The sequence below is a fragment of the Larus michahellis genome, chromosome 4, assembly GCF_964199755.1.
Source record: "Larus michahellis chromosome 4, bLarMic1.1, whole genome shotgun sequence".
Classification (NCBI taxonomy): domain Eukaryota; kingdom Metazoa; phylum Chordata; class Aves; order Charadriiformes; family Laridae; genus Larus; species Larus michahellis.
In genome coordinates, this window is record NC_133899.1 from 59,977,401 (window position 1) to 59,998,676 (window position 21,276).

Consider the following 21,276-nt stretch of genomic DNA (forward strand, 5'->3'; position numbering starts at 1 on the left):
AAATAAGTCTGTAGCAGAGGTCAATTGGTTAAAGCTAGCTATAGCTAAAGCTCCATGCAACTTTAACTCCTGTTTCATGACCTCATATAGATTAGCACTCACAGAGGACTTAATACTACATTCCTACTACACATAACTACATGCACTCCTTCAAAACTAACAATACATAGTGAAATATTGTGGAACAAAATCATAAAAACAGTTGAATAAAAATCTCAAGCCAAAATCAAAAGAAACACAAAGAACACTGTTAAGTGATTCAATAATCTAACTAAATCTCAGTTACTATAAGGGAAGAAAAGCTGCTAAAATTAGATGGGTTTGTACCTAAAACAGTCAAGCATCTCCATTTTCTGAAAGTCACTGAGAGTTGTTATCCTAAGCCTGAGATTTTTTGAATATGTTTCTTTTGTGTTTGTTAATTATTCAATAGTCTAAAAATCCTAATCAGATAAATGATGAGAAGGGACGATTGTGATGATTTAAGCAAACTCTTGAAGAACACAAATCACAGAATTTCATCTAACTATTCAAGACCACATCTATGGTTTATAGTTGAAATGAAGTAAAACTTTTATTTACAGACTTCAAACACCAGAACATTCACCACCTTCTAAATTGCCTTTTCTTCCAGTGATTTATACCCTGAAAATCAAAATTTATTTCTAGTTTAAAACTACCTAGCTTCATTTTCCAAGCAATGGACTTTTTAGCTTTATCTGCTAAATTAGAGATATTTGTCCTACATGGGCATTAATATTTTTAACTCTGACTTGTGCACTGCTGGACCAGTGTAGATGTACTTTTTGTATCTTGTTCCTGTCTTTCATCAGTATTTATTTATATATCTGAAGCTGTCTGTTGGTATCTTTTTAACCTAAACTCCAAGTTAAGTATCAGGAGTTGAGGAATGTTCCAATATTGAACTTCTGTTTCTTTTCTGAGGCTGATTCCTGTTATGAGAGACTTATGGCATTGTAACACTTGTGAGGATTCCTGCAAGTGGAGGCACAGAATTTTCAAGTGGAACTGGATGATAGACTTTGCTTCATTCGAGAAAAGAAATAACATTGTAGCTATTTTCTCTTGCAAATGAATTGGAGAGAAGCCTGATCGAAGAGAAATAGTGACTTAGCAGCTGCTATGTATTTGTTTCCCACCCTACCAGCATGTTTTCAACTTACAGAAAACTGTTGCAGTCCATGTTTAACAACAATCTTAGTGGCCAAGCCATCTTATGTTCCAGAAGGAATTACATGAAATCCTGCCTGAATACAGTAATGTCTTCAAGGGAAGGAAAGAGTATAGCAAGAAATTGATTAAATTTGCCAGTATCTTCCCTACAGAATTTTAAATTAGAATCTGTCTGAAGCACTTTCTATATCAAATTTCTTTCTGTACCTGGTAGTTTTTACCATGTGTCCAAGTGAAACATCAATATGCCTCAAGCTATTGTATTCATATAAATAACTCGTATTTGTATGGCACTTTTCAGCCGTGAAAGCAAAATTGCAGCCTCTGGTGGATGAATGAGTTATGAAACTGTCAGTTTACTGTATAGAATTATAAATTAAAGCATGCATTATGTCTCTGTAAAAATAATAAGTACATAAAAATTTCTTAATTAATCATTATGAATTGCCATGCCTATGACTTGTGATGGGATAAAGAAATTTGAGTTATCGTTTATTTTTTCTATTTCCATAGGTAACTAGGTTTTTCTACAGTTTGTTAAGAAAATATTGACCACTCTTTTTATTATAAAAGTAGCTAAGTTCCTATTTTACAATGTCCTCTGTAGATATTGATTAATTTAGTCATAGAAAAGGCATCTTACAAAGTCTCATCATATAAGGAGCTCTTCTTCTGTAGTTTTTTCAACTAAATTAAATGACGGACATTCTAGTTACTGCCTTTTTCTACTGTATGTAAAGTCATTGCAAGCAGTGGCATAAATAGTTTCTCTCATTCCAATAAGTTGTTTAGTAAACACAATATTAAATTATTAATGAAATAGGGAAAAAGTGTGGATACAGATGTGTTTTCAGCTGAGATAAGAGGGAAAAATTACCTCCCCTCTCCACTACTTTACTTTTTTTTCTTAATCATTCTCACTGTCTAGAGGGGGGGGGGTTGGTTTGTTTTTGCTTTTATTAGGCTTAAAACTGAGAGATCATTACAATTTCAAAATCAAGCATGCTTTCTCTTTACTTGTGCTACAGTAGTTACAACCCAGACATTGTGCTACAGCAAGTGTAAAAGTGAATCTGACTTTAACTAAAATAGGACTGGCTTATTCAATTTTCATTGCCTGAGATAAGAGAAGACCTGCATAAGGAGGAACAAGGAAATTGCACTTTCAGACTTCGCTTAGTTTGAATAGATGAAATTGCTACTAGTGGCAAAGTAAGAAAGAAATGTGCTTGTTTACGATGCAAAATTTATTTAACAGTTAAATTTGATGTTGTTCTGGAAATTAGCTATTGAGACCAAATGATAACTCTGTTTCTTGCTACGTATCATAAAAGAGAACAAAGGCTGGAGCGTTAAAAACAGATGTAATAAAAATTATTTTTGTTGATATTTATTAAGTACTCATAAGTTCATTGAAGAGTTCAGTGATAAACAAAAAAAAATAAAATTCCTCTCTTAAAAACATAAAAAGTTTGTACATACCAGATTTCAGAAGAATTTTCTCCTAGTATAGACTTGAGTCTGGTGATATGGTATTCAGTATCATCTGTGAAGCTGCACCTACTTTAGCCCAGTATTTAAAGCTAAAGTTGAACAAACCTCCTCTCTCAACCCTACATTTTGTAGACAATAATGTTACAAACATTTTACATATTCATTTAGTCAAAATGTTGGTTTTGGGTGGGCAGAAAGACCTACAAAAATTGGAAACAGCTTTTATTTTGAGCTTTTTCTTCTTAAATACTTAGAACTGCACAAATATTTCTATTCAACAGAATACTTCACTAGCAGGTAAAAGGAAATTAAGGATTCTATTTTTGTTGAAACAGAACAGATTGTATAAATCTGTTTAGATAATCCTCGAATATCAGCAGGAGGCTATAATGACTTCCATTATCCTCTCACATTTTTGCTGTGTAGAATTTAGTTGAAATATAATAGAAACTGGCAAAAAAAGGCCTTTATTTGAGAACAGCCTACTTTACACAAAGACTGTTATTTAATTGAAATAAGATAACAGGAAAAAAAGACAAACTAGTAACAGAGAATTATAAAAAGCAAAGTTTTAACCATTAATAAAGCACCAGAAGTTATCCGTGATTACAAGCAATCACGACTCCGCAAAATAAGAAACAAGGCGGTGTAATCATCTGTTTGATACACTTGGTGAAGCAGATTGGTGAAAGATCCATCACCTCTGCGTATTGTCTTGCCCTGGAGCAGTAGGAGGACTACAACTCTCTCTACAGTAGCATCCTTATTTTCTTGTTCTCCTATTGTCTTCCAAAACCAATAAAGAGAAGTCTTTGTAAGTCGAGAAACAAACACTGGACACATTATACCCTGTCATGCAAGAAGCAATTCCTTTTTCTCCATTGGAAAAGCAATTTCCTTCTTTTCCATTGAGTTTTTTCAGGAGAATAACCATAAGGAAATTTATATGTGTGCCCAGTCAGTACAAATGTGGTAGCTCCACATCAGCACAATAACTTTTTTTTTTTTTTTAGTACTGTTTTAAGACAAAGTATTGTGAGAATACTCTGGTTTTATTTAACATAATTTCCCACCATCCCACCATGTAAAAATGCTTTTTTCTTTTTTTTCTTTTTTTTTTTTTTAAGAAAAATTCTGAAAATAATTATGGCAAGTTTTAAGTTTGTCTCATATTCTTCTAACTTTTTTCCAAGGCAATACGATAGTCTACCTGTAATTATTTGACAAAGTAAATTTTTTATGAGATTTCTGTTTTTGCAGAAGGATTTTTCAAAATGGAGGTTATATCTTTTTATCATTTTTTATGAATAGAAAAAATAATTATAAGACTTGTGTTATATATTCACATGATACAACAGAACAAATGGAAATTGGTATAAATTTGCACAGACACAAAATATTTTATGCTATATGGCCTTTTATATAGTTTTGGATGCCCAAGCAGAAATCCTTCTTAAAGTATACTCAGTAGCATTAAAATAACTGATCATATTGGTCATGAAACACATTTCCATTTAATATGTTTGGAAATGGTACCTTGAAGAAAATTGTGCTGTTTTCTTAAGAGAGCTTTGAAAGCCACATTCTGGCTGCTAAACTGCTGCCTTAGACATATCTTATTTTGTGTTTCATGGAAGTGACGGGTATGAATTCCTGCCTCTATTAAGTACTTGTAATTTCATCTAAAGTCGATGCATACTGACTGTGCTCACTGTCTTGAAATCAGACTACTTAGCAAGTTATTTATCATTTATTTAAGGAACTCCAAAAACTTTTAAAGCACAACAGTACAGAATATTTCCTGTTCACAGCAAAGTAAATACTTTTGAAGACATAATGAATAATAATTACACAAATAGACCACCCAGTTTGGGGAAATTTGGGAAAATCTTTTTTGAGTACTGTAATAAACCTGCAAGAGTAAGAACTGTTGACACATACTTCTACAAAACCATACAAGCAAACTAAAACAAAGAATTTACAAAGGCATCATTTGGCCTAATAAAGGAATACTCATTAAGTGTTTTTCTATTGATTAAGATTGATATCAACAGTGTTTTCAATATTGCATTTAATTTCCAAAGATTGGATGCATAAGAAATGAGCAAAATGTCCTAGGCAATAGTACACCTTCCATTATATTTGTATCTGAAATGGACAAAAGGTCTTCTGTTTAAGAAAATGGAAGGGCTAGCTTGCATGACAAAAATGCTTCCCATACCCATCTTCCTCAAAATAATGAAGGGTACCAGCAAATGAACTAAACTTTTCACCTGACTAAACTGGGACTATTTAAACTAGAAATAATTGAGAAAGCACCAGCTTTCTCATTCGGTCCCCACTGGAATATATCCAACTGCTTTATATTGACGTAGAAGAAGTCATAGTACAGTGCGAGCACCCATTAAATAAAAATAATTTACTTGGACTTTCAAGATGTCTTTGATAAAATCCTTCACAGGAGATTATTAAGGAAACAGAGGCCACAGAATGAATGATAAAAGTTCTGCTTTATATTAGAAAATGGCTAAGAGATAGGAAAACAAAGGGTAGACATAAGTGTTCATTTTCAACATGGAAGAAGGTTAATAATGCGATGCCCCTGGATTCTTACTAACAGTGGTGGTACTTGACACATTTATTACACACTTATTAATGTCCTGAAGAAAAGGATAAAGAGAAAGATGGACTAAAGTCTCTTGCTGAAAATTATGTAGGTCAAGAATGAAAAGGCAGCAAAGAATTCCATGCATAAACTAGCCAGAGAATTAGCTAGTGTAACACCGAAGGAAATTCCTAAGATATAAGCAAAGGTGGATATTGTATCTGGTCACTTTACATTAATTCGTCTATATTGATACCTCCCAAATGGACATCAATCACTAAGGAACAGTTTCATGATGAACAATTTATTTAATGCAATTCTTCAATGTACCTAGGAAAACCAACAAAGTACAAAGCAAATAAATTGTGAATTTCTATTGAAGAACAATGAAGGACTGAAAAAGTATTAATACATTTTTTGGACTGTTGGTGTGCCATTAGAAGAGTTCTAGAGAAGACACAAAAGAACATGGAGTAAGATGAAGGAAGATTTAAAAGATGAGAACCATACTTTTATGATGTAAAGGATACAGAAATTATACTGCAAAATTATCTTAAGTAATGGAAAAGTTGAGTGACTCATAGTAATTCATATTGCTAAGACAAATTTCACCCAATAAAGCTAAAAGGCAACAAATTTAAAAGTGATATCAAGTCTTTGTTTCTTTATACAGTATCTAAATGGTCTGTTGTCACATTACACTTATCAGGACTGGGCCATAAAAACAATTTGAAACTCTTTAGATTACAGCTAGAAAGATTTTCACAAAACACTGAAAAGTCTTCCTAACAGAATAATGAACCCATGGAACATGTTGCTGAGGAAGACTGTGGAATCTCCATCACTAGGGGTCTCACAAATAGATTGTACAAACAGCTGTCAACAGTAACGTGCTGTTCTTTTCTGCAGGTGTAAAAAGATTAAATTACAATCTGAGTTTTCCTCCAGCTGTGTCATCCCATGAACTCTGTCTGCCATTCTGGCACCATAAACAAAACAAAACAAAGCAAAACAAAACAAGAAAACAAAAAAAAATCTTAGGGTCAACAACCATAGACTCTTTTAGTCTAGTAGACCCTAGGCACACAGACAGCACTCCTAAAATAATCATAGAATCTGTTTTATTAAAAGTCATAAAATTTGATTAAAATCCTGGGGAGCAGGGGAATAACTATATTTAACAGGAAAAAACTGGGAAACAGTGAAGCTGTTTCAGGAGAGAAGTCAATTCATGTGTTTATTGAGGAAATATTACAAGGGAATTTAGTAAGATGTTTTTCACTATCTCAGCAAGCTTCATCTTATTATACCCACTAAAGGGCCAGAAATTGGTTTTATCAAGAGGAAAAATCACCAGTGAAATTCTATGAGAATTGGTTGCGTATAGAGAATGCAGTATCTGTCCCTGCAATGCAGAGGTATTTTTATTTTGTATCATTGGGCAAAGTTTCCCTTTTAATATTGCAAAACTTTGAACACTCTGCAAATGCAGTCAATACTCTTCCATTTTAAACACATTTCTATGTGAAATTACACATTTGCTCTTTACAGGTACTCAAGAAAGTCCATATTTTAATTCCGGTCAAAATGTTACCATTTCCATCACTGGATCTGAAATTTCAAGTAATTTTCAAAAAACTGCTATGATTCAGCTTGAACCTGTATTTGCATGTTTGCACGGTGGCCTTTGGGGCACTGTTGATATAGATGATTCATAGGTTTTGTTGTCTGGGTGGTTTTTTAGTTGCTCAGGAGAGTTCAGTTATTTCAAATACTAAGTCAATGTTATCTGTGTTAACGCTGAAGCTCCAACTGAAGGTGAGTAGTTTGAATAGTTGCATCTCAGAAGGGCTGGCTGAAAGTGCAAGACTGGGAGACCAAACTAAAACCTACAATAAAAAGAAATTTTCCTAGCCTTCATCCTGATCAGATATGTTGAATAAGGGTGTAGTAAACAGCTGAATGGATTACTATGAACCAAAATACCTCTTTTTATAGAACTCTTCAGAAAGTGTAAGGGAACTCTGCTGGAAAAAGAACAAAATAAACCTTTTTTTCATTCCGGAGTAGATCATTACAGAAATATTTGGTTACAAAAAGAATGAAATCTTACTTGTTTTTAATATATTTGTTTTGCAGTAAGCCTATATTTTCTTGGTCAGTGTTTAATTATTTTTTTTCCCCCTATGTTAGTACATACCACAGGACAATTAGGAGCGAAGGCTAAAATTTCTAATCTACAGTACCTAAAACAAAGGCATATGAGTCCATACTTCACCAACAGAATAAATGACTTAATTTGCAGAAGGGAAAAAAGACCTAAAGTCTCCACTGACTTCCTTGTTGGCAGTGTGTTTCCTATTTTGTGTACCGATTCTGGCATCACCTCTGAACTCTCCCAGCATTTCACTATTTCTTATTACTATTACTCTAACATAGTACCATTTCCCTAAATACTACCTTAATGGTTTATTCTTTTCTTACTCATTATTTCTGAATGTTGCCACCATCGTAGGGTAATGCTATTTTCAGTTCAGTTTGGCACGTTACTGCCTTACCGTAGAAACAGGCAAAATAGCAGTATCTGACAGCAGTGCACCAAGGATGGAAATCTAGGCCTGATTCAGGAAAGAAAAGTGAAGAAAGCATGCTTCAAGCTTGATACTTCCTTTTACTCCATCCTCCTGCACCCCTTGCTCCCAATAATACTATACTAGAAGATTTCTATCTGGTGTAGGTTCAAACTCTAGGTTTAAAAAGTGCTAGGACTGGAGCAATCAGAAGACTTTCCAGGTTTTCCAATGTTTATTCTAGACAGTTTTAGCTGTAAAAATCCAGATTCCTGGTTCAGTGAGTGGACCTATTCAGACCACTGCAAAGATGGGGATGGTTCTGCAAGACCAGGCTAAGCTGCATCCTCATGGATTTGTGCTGAGGTCTGGACCCTAAGTATTGCAGTATGTTCCTTGGGCTACTACTCAGCTTCCTCTAAAATCAGTGGGAGAAGACAACTTACATTTGTTGTTAGGTGCTAAGCAACTTGCAGGGTGTGCTCCCCACACACACAGAAAGTACTTGGCTTCAGTCTCTCATACATGTTATTAACCAAGAACGGAAAAGGACGTGTAATTCAGGAAGATGCTATTTGAATAAGAATATCAAAATTGTCTTTGAGATTTTCAGCCACATTCATGCATAGCTGAGGGCAGAATTTGGCCTTGAAGTTTATCTTGTTGCTTTCTGACTGACAGATCATACAACAGCAGGAAAAAAAATGCTTTATCATATAGACAGTTCTCTATTATCGTTTGACTCTTTTCAAAAATTATGGATCAAATTCTTCTCTAGAGCACTACCACTGAAGTCAGTGGACTTATGCCAAGGATGAATTTGACCCAACATTCTTTTCAAACTCAGATTAGAGAACAAGTGAACCAGCAAAAGACAATTAAGTCAGTGATGCATTTACTATCTTGAGTACGCAAGCAATCTGAAAGCCAACATAATGCAGTTCTTATTCACCAGGCATGCAAATAAATCAACTTTAATGTCAATAAAGTCAGTAATGACAGATTTTATCACTAAGTTATAACTAAGCAATAATGATTGGGGAAAAGGCAAGTAGCTCACAGCACTGAAGTGATTTTTTATTTTGTCCTAGGTGAAGCCAAGGGTAACTGAAAAGACTGGCCTTTACTCCTTCTATTATTAACTGCAAATCATTCTTGTCATGTTAGAAAGCAGATCATTTTTTTCCCCAAGTATTACTCACTGTTATGGTGTGCCTCACACCATGACCTCCTTCAGAGGTGCTGCTGCCCATTTCCAATTAGCCTCTGCCTATTAGTGACATGCAGTTTTATTTTAAGGGAATCAAGACAAAAATTATATTTCTATTTCTTCTCTAAATGTAGTTACCGATTTAGTTCATCCATCAGCTGTGATCACAGAAATCAGGGAACAAATAAAAAGCCAAGCTGAGGATAATTTAATACTTTGCAAGGAGCAGTCCTACACTAAATACAGTTAGACAGCTGCGGCATTCCACTTGTAGTGGCTGCATTGCAGTGAGGACTAAAATAAAACTTAGAGGTGATCAGTGGCTAATTTAAAATGTTTCTAAAGTATTTGATTGAGGGGCATAATACAGATACCAGCTAATATTTTTCTTGATGTGTAGAAGAAGGAGGAAATCAGGACATAAATATTTTTAAAACAGTATTATATTAAGTAGGTAGATGATCTACTGATAATTTAAAGTCATATAGCCACTTTAAAAGCAAACAAGCTTTTTCAACTCTTTAAAAAATGTGGTTTATATGAGTTTGTACAATCATTTTTTCTGTTTCTGCATCTTAACCAAAAATAGTACACATCTTTTGTTATGTATGTAGTTGTTCTCCCTATGGGATATGTTTAACAATGCTCGATTGTTATGTTTCAGTGGTTTTGGCTGACATTCAACAAATGTCTGAGCAGCTAATAATGCACTTAGTTCTGTTAGTCCACCCATCTGTCCATCACATCTGCCTGTCCTCATAAAGGCTGTCATTAAGCAACAGCATTTCTCTAACATCCTCTCTATATTCACTCTCTTCCTGAATGCCTGAAAGGTAAACAATTTGTGCTTACAATTATTTTAAATCTTTTCGTAAGCTAAATGTAAATAAGCACTAATTTAAAAATAAGCAACAAACAAACCATTTCTTTTACTATTTTATTAATGGCACTTTAATCCATCACATTTACATGACTGTTAGTCAACACTCAATTGAAATAGTTTAAAAACACAAGGAGAGACCTTTCTTTTGTCCATAAAAACTGCACAATTAGTCACCAGACACATAACCTCCAAAAACACTGTTTCAACAAAAATGACATTAATTAAGCTTGGCATTTGGTATCTGTTTGGTACTGCACATTATGGCTGTCTACCAACCCAAGGTGGGAACCAACTGCCTCCACAAGCTCTTCTAGCACCTGAGTAGCTTTTTCCACATAGCTCATAAAAGCAAAGACGCTATTCTACTAGTGTGTGTCCTTTTTCAGGCTACATTTGAAACTGACTGCAGTAACAAAAGAGACACTAAATATTTGACAGAAAATGTTTTCTGCATTAGCGCAATAAGGAGGAAGAAAAGACAGCAGAAGGAAGAACCATGGTGTCAAATTTAGCCCATGGATATTTTTTCCGAAGGATGTGATTCCATAAAATTAACAACCAGAGTAAGTTTATACAACATTATAAAGCAGTTTCTACTGCTTCTTGTCTGTAAGCCCATCTTCTGGAGAATGTATAATATTGAGGGTAAGCCAAAAGTCTTTAGATGAATATATGGAATACCTATCCCACAATGGTAAGGTACATATTATCCAAAAAATGCTAGTTAGTAAATACTAATATTGCTGTTTTCCATTTCCTTTGAGCTGGTTTGTTATAGAACCTTACCTAAGATTATTTCCTATCCTAAGGAGTATTTTCAAAGCATTAAATCAAGTATCAGGTTCTCAGGATTCTAAGCTTTATAGTCAACACCATTTCAAATTGTCTAGGTGCCAGAAGGGTAACCATAACTTTTGGAAAGAAAACCATGCACTTAAGAAGTGTCCTGGTTTGAGGTAAAATAGAACCAATTTTTTGATTTGTAATTTTACATTTTAGCTGGGCCTCTTCTAACTGACTAAAGTCTGAAATTAACAGCTTATTGTTTAGAAACTGTTCACTCTCAGAGTAATAAGACCTGGTTATACCAAGGAATGTTGTGCACAGAGGCTCTTGCTTATACTTATTGCTATAACAACCAAGGTCAGCTAACTTCACTATTTGCCCCGTTAGAGGGTTGGAAGCAGAGAAGCATAGAAGGGTCCCACCTGCAGGGAGGAGCGGACGGGACAGGTGACCCAACACTGACCAACAGGGTATTCCATCCCATCTGCCCCATGCTCAGTATAAAAGCTAAGGGTTCAAAGGGGCAAGGCTGCTCTGGCTCTCTCTTTCTTCAATGGCTGACGTCTGAGGAGGACCGTGCCTGTTCATGTGCCTTTGATCCCGATCTGAGCATGCCTGACTCCAGATCCGGAATTCAGCTCCTGTCCGTCTCTGACTCCAGTCTGGGACTTTCCCTGTGTCTGCCGGTGATGCAATCATCATCCTGGGAGCTAGATACGGTTTTGTATATATTGTATACTTTTTTCCTTAATTTTTATTATTCTATTATTATTTACTATTTTCTTGATTATTATTTTTTTCTTTAAAGTAGTTTAGTTCTTTTTCTAAACTCGTAAATCTCCTTATCTCTTCCTCTCCTCTCTGAGGAGAGAGGTGGGGAGAGCCATCTGTCATTCTGATTGGCCAATCCGGCCAAAACCATGACAAGAAAGAAGCCCTGTTTAAAGCCAAGTCAATACATATTTGCTAATGTCAGGGAAACTAAACACTCATAAGATCTAATTATGCTTTTCGTGCATAATTGTCCTAAGACAAGGAGCTCTTCACAAGCCACCTATTCAAAGACAATCCTGCCTTAGGCAGTGTCTATTCTACAACTGTAACATACCACACAGAAGCATTCTGGAAGAACCCTTTTGCCATGCACCCAACAGGAGTGGTACCAAAGACACATAGTAAAACATACGTTGTGCTATAAAATATGATCCCATATGGTCATTTTCTATTGATATTGTGCTTGAACAGACATTCAATACTCTCTTGCAATTTGTGGAGTCTGTACAAATGTCCCTACCATTTACTGACTTCCTGTAAGACATTTCTTCTGCTCTACTCTGTGTGTGTGCCTACATGACCTCATACATGCACACATTAACAACAGAACTTTTAGGATATAGGAGGACAGCATTTGCCTGTGTCTTTGTTTAGCTGTAGCTAAGCAAAGCTCACTAAAAAGCACTGTGCTGCTGATTACATTATAAGTGCATGCAGGTGTGTTTGCACTTGCACACTAACACAAACACATATTCACTCAAAAAAAAACCCTACATGTTTGTTTGATATGTTTTCTTGGAAATCTCTGAAAGCGTTCCATTGTAACAGAAAATTGGGCAACAGCTGATAAAAGTAATCCTAGGTGTAGACTAGCTGTCTCTACCGATAGTGACAATGGCATCAGAAAGGGCATTTCTGACTTAGGGTAAGTCCAAAACTGTTGTAGGTTACAATTACTCCAGATGAAAACTCTTTATGTAGGTTACCACTATTGCAGTGGGTAACGAAAGAGAATTCTGATACCCATCAGCCATAAGACAGCCGCTTGCCAAAAGAGTCCCCCGGTTAGAAGCCTCCCATTCACCAGTGCTGTAGTTTCCTTTCCACTTTCCCCTTCAGCTGATATAGACAGTAATTATTACATTGTACACCATCATAAGATGTAAGGTGAAGTGCTTTTTACCAAGCTGACAACACTAACCTTTACAATTATCTTTTTAATTCACCACTTGTGGAGAAAATGGGCATAATAAAAAGAATTAATCACTCCATTGTTTACCATTATGCAGAGAATAGTATAAGATAAGTAGAATGTTCGGTGCTGATATTACTTGTTATTTGTTTTGGTTAAAGCCATTATCCACAAAGTACTAGGTGCTAAACAAACACAAAGAGGTGTGTACTTGGTCATTTCCTGGTCATGTTCACCTGAGATGCTTACTTGAAGGTCTTTGAAAAAATGTATAATATCATTGTGATAGGTATGTCAGGAAAACATTAACCTAGCATGCTAGCCAAACTCATTACTGCTAGTGAGGAGATAAATAAGAATGAGAATGCCGTAGCATACAGAAAACATAAGAACAAAAGCATGCATTTTCCCAACAAGGTCTAGAAATGGTGGGAAAGACTGAGAATGTACTTGATGGCAATTCATACAGCTATAGTAAGCTTTACTTTTCATTGTTTTTGTGCTACATTTCAAAGTTTAAATTTTAGGCAATGTGCTTCAGAAGAACCTAGCTGTGGAAGCCTTTGTACCTAGGAAATATCAGCAACTTTTGTGGCACATCACATTCTATAGGAATTCAGATGTTATACAGCATTTGCATCCCAGTGGCACGTATTATTCGGGATCCATTGGTGAGATATCTTTGCCCTGACAACACTATGTTAGAGAATTTATAGAAAAAAATGTTCACTGGTAAAATAAGCAGTTAAATAAAGAAAAATTTTATAGACGTAGCAATAGCTGATTCTGAAGTGAATATTGAGTCATACTAGGATAACATTCAGTATGAAATGCAATGATAGATGTCCTGGTTTCAGCTGGGGTAGTTAATTTTCTTACTAGTAACTGGTATAGCGCTGTGTTTTGGATTTAGGATGAGAATAATGTTGATAACACAATATTTTAGTTGTTGCTAAGCAGTGTTTACACTAAGCTTCTCATCATACTGGCCTGACAACAAGAAGGTGAGGGGTGCACAGGAAACTGGGAGGGGACACAGCTGGGAGAGCTGACCCCAACTGACTAAAGGGCTATTCCATTCCCTATGACGTCATGCTCAGCATATAAAGCTGAGGTAAGAAGAAGAAGGGAGGGATGTTTGGAGTGATGGCGTTTGTCTTCCCAACTGTTACGCATGATGGAGCCCTGCTTTCCCGGAGATTGCTCATGGGGGAAGTAGTGAACAAATTCTTTGTGTGCATGGCTTTTGTTTTACCTGTTAAACTGTCTTTATCTCAACCGATGAGTTTTCTCATTTTTACTCTTCTGATTCTCTCCCCCATCCCAACCGGGGGAAATGAGTGAGTTGCTTAATCGTGTGTGGTGCTTAGTTTCTGGCTGGGGTTAAACAATGTCAACAGGCAATAAAAATGTTGGGTATTGTAGAAACAGTTTGTAAGATTCCAGTTAGGTCAGTGGACAAAGCTCAATATAACCAGAATCAGATCTGAAAAAAATGCAGTTTTACTTAACAGCTCTAAATTCTTGTTTGTTTGTTCACTTCTGATTATTCCACTGGTATTTGTAGGAAGACTTTTGAGAAGAATACAGTCTTAACCCTTTTGTTCCCCCCCCCCACCAAGATGCTTTATCCAAGTAGAGATAAAAGAATTATACTATAAAAATATTCTTTACACTTTATCTTGATAACTTCAGCTTGTAGTTGCTTTAAATGGAGGTTTTCCTCATATTCTTCATAGAAAATAATAAATTATACAGTAGGCCACATTAAATAATTGTCTCATGAATGTGTATAATTTGCCATGAAGAAGCCAAGAAACTGAGACATAAAGAAAGGAGCCACATTCACTCAAATATTTTTCATGCAAATTTTTAGTATCATTACTTCAGGGAAGTTTTCCCCAATTTATCTATGTGAAATTAATCTCACAACCTTTTTGCAATGAGTCTGATATTAGAAGAAACAAGTCATGGATTTAGGCCTTTAACGAGGCCAGTGGGATCAGAGGAAAGGAAGACAAGCACAAAAGCATGTTTTAAAGGAATAAACATTTAATTATTTCAACTGTCTCAGTGCTTTACAGGAAGAAAAATTGCAATGACTGTACTTATAGGTTCAAAATCATCTCCAACTATACAACTGTAGGAAAACTCTGAGTACTAACAGTAATTGAAATGATTTTCAACATCTGTGTGTGTGTCTTTTGAGAAGACAAGAACATTGCAAGGTTCTTTTATGCTTAGGGTTTTTCTTCTCGTTCTTTCTTTTTCCCTTGTACTCTTGGCTAGCCAGCCTGGTCAAAAGCACATTCAAGTTCAGAGATGTTTTCCATTTATCTTGGTTATTTGAATTACCCATTGATTTAGATCCGGTCTTAAAGTAAAATAAAAGTGTTATCATTAAATGCAAAACCTGGATTGTGAAATTCATAGAATAGGTTAGAATAGAGAACGCACAAAACTGTTAGTGTCTGGTGAGAAGAGTGTCAAAAGAACTGGCAAGATGAAGAGAATATAACATACACTTGAGTAGACCTTGTTACATTTACTTCTTCAATGTGCAAAGGTTTTCAAAAGCTTAATTAAGGTACTTCACCTAATTACACAGACCCCCTTGGTCTCTAAAATTAGACAGGGGGGGCAAAAAAAACAACCCATAAAGGAAAGTATTTACATTTCTGAGGTCAAACAACACTACTGCTTGTTTCAGGTACAGCTAGAATGAAGAACATCACGGAGAGAGGCAGGCATCTTCAAAGATAGGTCAACACTCCTAAGGTAGAAGCCATCAATTAAAAGTACTAGTAATTCTTTAGTAACCACTGTGTTCTCTTCTCTCCTCTCTGCCCTTTTTTAATTTGTTCTTGTTTCCCTTATGCTGAAATGTAACTTACTTTTATCGGTTCTGTTGAAGGAACACAGAAAACCTTGACTGCTTCTTTATTTCTAAACCTATTCCCAGTATCTGTAACAAAGCTGAGTTATGACAACCACAAGTTTCTTGTAGGGATGTTCTCATCCTAGAATGAAGCACCTCTTAAGACGCATAACTGCTCAAACAAACTTGTCATGCTGAAAAAGCCTTCAAGGAAGCCAGATTTTATTATTTGCACTATTCCAATGGCAATTTGTCTTTTTTGCCTCCTTTACGGAAGAAACCTGTTAAAAGAGAAAGAGGAGCTGCTTTAGAAGTGATATGAGCTAAACAACTAGCAGTATATATAACGCATGATAGCAGCAGTAGTCCTGGTGAAAGTCCAAACTTTGAATTCACCTAATATAAATTGGGTATTGAATGTCATATTGAGTAAACTGGTACTGAAAATGAAAGCCAGTATGCCCTTTACCCCTTTTAAAAATTTATGTAATGTGTACATTGAGATGAGGAAGACAGGTAACTGATGAACTCAGCTCTTTGCAATGACGTGACCCAGTTGTCATGTTGGTCACCATAGAGAAGGCTGATGAATGGCTGCAGCTGGGTTACTTTTTAAACTGGTCCTCCAAATATTCTAGGTATTACAAAACTAGTAATAACCTCCTGAAAGTAAAGATTGGTAAGGTCCGTTCATTCAGTTTGAAAAAAAATATATTTTCTAAGCATTTGGAAAGTTTACTATGCCGCTTTCAGTCAGCAGATAGAAAGAACAAAAATAAGTGTATCATGCAAATATTATTATTAGAAGATACAGAAAAAGAATCTAGTAATATGCCATTTTTTTCAGTTCTGCTTCACCTACACTCAGTTAAACTTTTTTGGATGATCTGGCAGGATTTTGAGTGTCATCAGCATCAGATGGAAAGGTCTACTGTTTGCAGGACCAGGTCACATGAAAGAATAACCTTTTCATTAGTATTTGAACATTGTCACTTCTGACTGAGAACAAATTAAGGTTGGTTGGTTGGTTGGTTGGTTGGTTTGTTTGTTTGTTTGTTTGTTTGTTTTTCTATAATGGAAGAAGTAAATATAAATACAAAGACATAAAAATAGAGAAATAATATGTATATAAATAAAATAAAAATTTAAAATAATGTAACAATGAATACATAAAATCTTATAGCCATACATAAAACAAAATTAAAAATATGTGTAAGATATTAAAAACATATGAAAAATTATCATCTCCAAATAATATTCTAGAACCACAGATGCCTTGGCCCTCTTTTCAGTTGAAAAGTAGTTACTTCATTTAAAATGCTAGACTTCTGTTTCAGAGCAGTGGAAGGCTTTGCTGAGCCTTTTGTAGCACATACCACACAGGTTATTTTTCTGAGCACAGGCTGAGAGGGATGTGATCTACTGGAGTCAAAGTGCAAAGCACAAATAAGAAAACATGCTTTGGCTTCAGCTACTTTCTCTTCCCTTTTTGTCTTTCTTCATTCAGATGGAGCTGTCTTGCAGGTTCAGTCATGCTGTTTGATTTTCTTTTTGAAGGAGAAAAAGGCTCTGAGGCCAGAATCACTGGCATTTTTTGTGTTGATGCAAATGAGGGTAGGGTAGAAGTCAGCTTAAATGTTCAGCCAGGACATTTCCCTGAAGAGGAGAAATATAGGGTGACACAGAGCTGCCAAAACTTAACAGTTCCCTGCCCCTCATCTCTGACACAAAGAATAGGCACAGTGAAGAGGGCATGATCAAAGCTTTCAGCCCTCATTGATTGCCCATAGAAATCTATGTTTAAAGCAAAAGGGTTTTAAGTACCAGTATTTAATTTCAAGGATCAAGATGAGGGTGAAGCAGCCATCTCGTTGGTGATACTGCTTGTTTGATAAGCAGATTTTACTTCTTTCTTATTTAATAAAAAGATTAATCTAGAATGGCTACTACTTAGAACCTCTAGACTATAAGAGAACTGCAATGTCATACGCTCACTGTCCACTCTTTGCAACCATTTTTATGATTCTACAATTCTTACCAATTAAAAGATTTTTAAAATTTTGCAGGTGTCTGAAAAATGCATTCAATTTTGTTAGCCATGGTCGTGTCAAGCCCTGTTTTTTGTCATCACCTAACTATAAACATGAAAGTTCATACGGAGTGGGACCTGTTCAATTCTGAGTTATAAAGTTTACATTGCAACTTTTCAAAAAGAAAATTGTCTTTAAGAATACACTTAAAACAGTGAGAAAATTCAGTTTCATGTGTACATGAAAAGAAAACTCAAGCACATTACATAACTTTACTAGTCCAAGTATTGCCTTAGTAATCTTCATCAGCATGTACACTTTCCAAGTACAAATTCAAGATCTGCCAAACAGTTCCCATTATGAAGCCTTAATTCCTCAGAGGGACTATGTTTAGAAAGAAAGAAAGAAAGAAAGAAAGAAAGAAAGAAAGAAAGAAAGAAAGAAAGAAAGAAAGAAAGAAAGAAAGAAAGAAAGAAAGAAAGAAAGAAAGAAAGAAAGAAAGAAAGAAAGAAAGAAAGAGAAAGAAAGAACGAACGAACAGAAGAAAGAGAGAAAAGAAGAGAGGAAGAAAGGGAGGAAGGGAGAAGGGGAGGAAGAAAGCTGAACAACCACCGATAGGCTGATTGATTGATTACAGTCTTACACGATGTTCTAGATGGTTTATAGACAGTTACAGGAGCCCTCAGTTTTTTGTAGACTGGTTCCATTTTCATTCTGTGGTACACAGTCAATCATTTCAAAGTGGACATGAAAGTTTCTATCACCACAAATCTTTCTGTATTTGCAAAAGTGACTTCATCAGAATAAAATTGTCGCAGTTTTTCCCAGGAAACAATAGCCCACTCTCCTACCCCATGCTATTTAGAAGAGATGGTTACCTCACGGTTAGGTTTTTCATGAAACTAACCACAAGTTCCAGATCTCAAACCCATTTACAGATCTTTAACCAGGTAAGTAGTACACATACATTAGTGATTAATGGTTCCCTCATCTCTTGTGCTGAGATGTGCTCCATGAATGTGAGAGTATGGACAACGCAAAAAAAAGTAACTGGATTTTTTCTATACCAGCTGAATATAAATCTCTTTTTTCTCAAAAAATCTGCTGTTGAAACCCATTACCAGTAAAAATTTAATCAAGACTGTTAAATTCCTTCAAAATTTTGTTTTGAAGAATCTGGATTTTCTGGTGCAACTATTATATATTTGCCTAATTACTGGCAATTACCGAATCCCTCGAGGCAACACAATATTTTCTTATCTTTTTCATCTCTTGATCATGTATCATCATCTTTAATTTGCAGCAGTTGCATGCTTTCAAAGAACATATTTTAACTCTTTCAACATGTGGGGTTTTTTTCTTATTTGAAGCAAACAATCGGGAAGCTTCATTCAAGAGGCTTTGTATTTGAGTTACCTAATAGTAATTGTGGAGAGTTCTTCTTTCACGGCTGTAAAGGTGAATATTTGCCAAATCCTCAGATATGTACTCAAATACTTTCTGAAATTTTGAATGAGCAAGACTTTTGAAAATATGAATTTCCTTATTAAAGAAGATTCTATTACTAGTTTACATAGAACCGAACAACACATAAGTGCGTTTGCATTAAAAAATAGTTATTCATTTCAATGAGAAATAAAAACAAACCTGAAACAGACCAGTTGGCATTTTAGACTCGTTTGTTATTTTATTTCCGTAATGCTTGTTGATTATGATAATTGATCACTCCAATAATTTCAAAGATATAATTAATTGGTAAAAGTAATTTAGTTGCCTTTTATGTGCAATATTCTTAATTAACAAAGAACATTTAAATAAATTACCATAATACTGAAGGTCACACAAATATTAGCTGCAGTTGTGCTCACTGTTGCATAGATACATATTTCTATGTAGAGACAGAAGGAATAAAATTAATTTTAATAAAACGAAAGTAATATGTTTCTTTCATTGAAATTTCACTACAAGTGTCTTGTTCTGCTTGGCCTTTTAGCTAAGATCAAATCTAATGTCAGTTTAATATTAGATATGGCAATGTAATTTAATCTACTTTCTACTTTGGCAAAGCTGAGTAACAACTTGATTTGGTCTTTCCTTTCTTCAAATACTGTGATCATTTTTTGCTGTAAAATCAAGAAAATGTGATTAGAAAGTGACATACCAATGGTTAACTGACACAATGACTCCTGAACTGTATTGTACAAAACGACACTGCCACTGATCTTTCTCCTGCCACCATTTCCTTGTCGAGCTTTGTGGGAATTAGGGTGCTTTCTTGGGCGACTGATAATAAAGCTTCCTCAGGCAGAGTAAGGAGAGAACTTTGCATTTTCCACTTTCCAGGTGGTAGCTGAATCATTACTGTTGATAGCAGAAAAGATCTAGGGGGAATTGCTGCCTTCTTCACTGCATATTTAAATGAAGTCATAGTTGTTACAGCAGTTTGCATGGAGCTGAACCAACTGCCATGTTAAACACCTTCTTAGAAAGACTTCCTTCAAGAAATTTAGGAGAAGCATTGGTTTCAGGATTCCAAAGTCAAAATGTCAAAATGGTGTACAGTAAAAGTAAAAGACTAGAGATCTTTTTGTCTAACATCTTTTCGATACACATTAAATATTAGACTTTCAAATCAAGATTAGATTCAATTTCAACTGAAGTTGTGACCTTCTATAGCTTAAAAAAAACCAGTGTTAAGTTGATGACAAGATTAATGATATTTACATGCCAAATGACAGAACTAAAGCTGGAGTACTGATTAAAGATAATTAGTCAGTGTAATGCCATTTTGAATCTATGCAAAATTTTATAAAATCAAAAAATAGTCAGAGTTTGGATATGTCCTGAATCCATAAGCAGTAAGGTTGTATTTGCAAAGGTGTCATCATTTTTATTTATTTGCTTATGAATATCGTTTTCTCTTCTGCTCTTTCAGTAGTTCCTCAGTGCCACTATGACTTCAGTTATAGTTGTGGAGGAAAAATATTTATGAAAATCACCCTTGTATAATATATCCTCTTGAAAAAGAAAATAAAATTGTTCCATCAGTTCTAGAACTAATGAAACAACATTCCACATGGATTAGTATCTTGACTTTGACTGAATTTGGTATTCAAGTAACTAGGTCTGAATGACGCTTTTTTCACATTGTTCGTGCTACTTTTTCCAGGGTGTCTGAAAACTTTTCTTCAGACAGGGAAGTGACATGATCTGCCTAATCTGCTTGGCCACATATTAACAAAAATTATTAAGAACATAATTATCTTTGACTTTGCAATGATCCTGCTAAAAATTGAAGGAAATCCATCAATAAGTTCAAAAGGAAAGGATTCATCCATGGAAAAAGTGAGTTTGTCTAAGCATAGTTTCCACAAGAAGTCAGGTTACAAAATAATGAGGTTTTTTTTCAAAAGTACTTTATGCTCTAACTTGATGGTTCTCTTACAGAAATCAAAAGGAACTAGCACATACCTAAAGACACAAAGGCTTTGTAGCTGTGACAATCTAAGTATATAAAAATAGCAAAATATGTAGGAAGAATGAAAGTATTTTAATCGGCAAACAGCTAGTGTTGGAAACAGACTATTTCCATTCATGCTAGCCCTTCTGTGAAACACCTCCCTGACTACTCTTGCCAACAGATAGACAAAGCATAAAGAG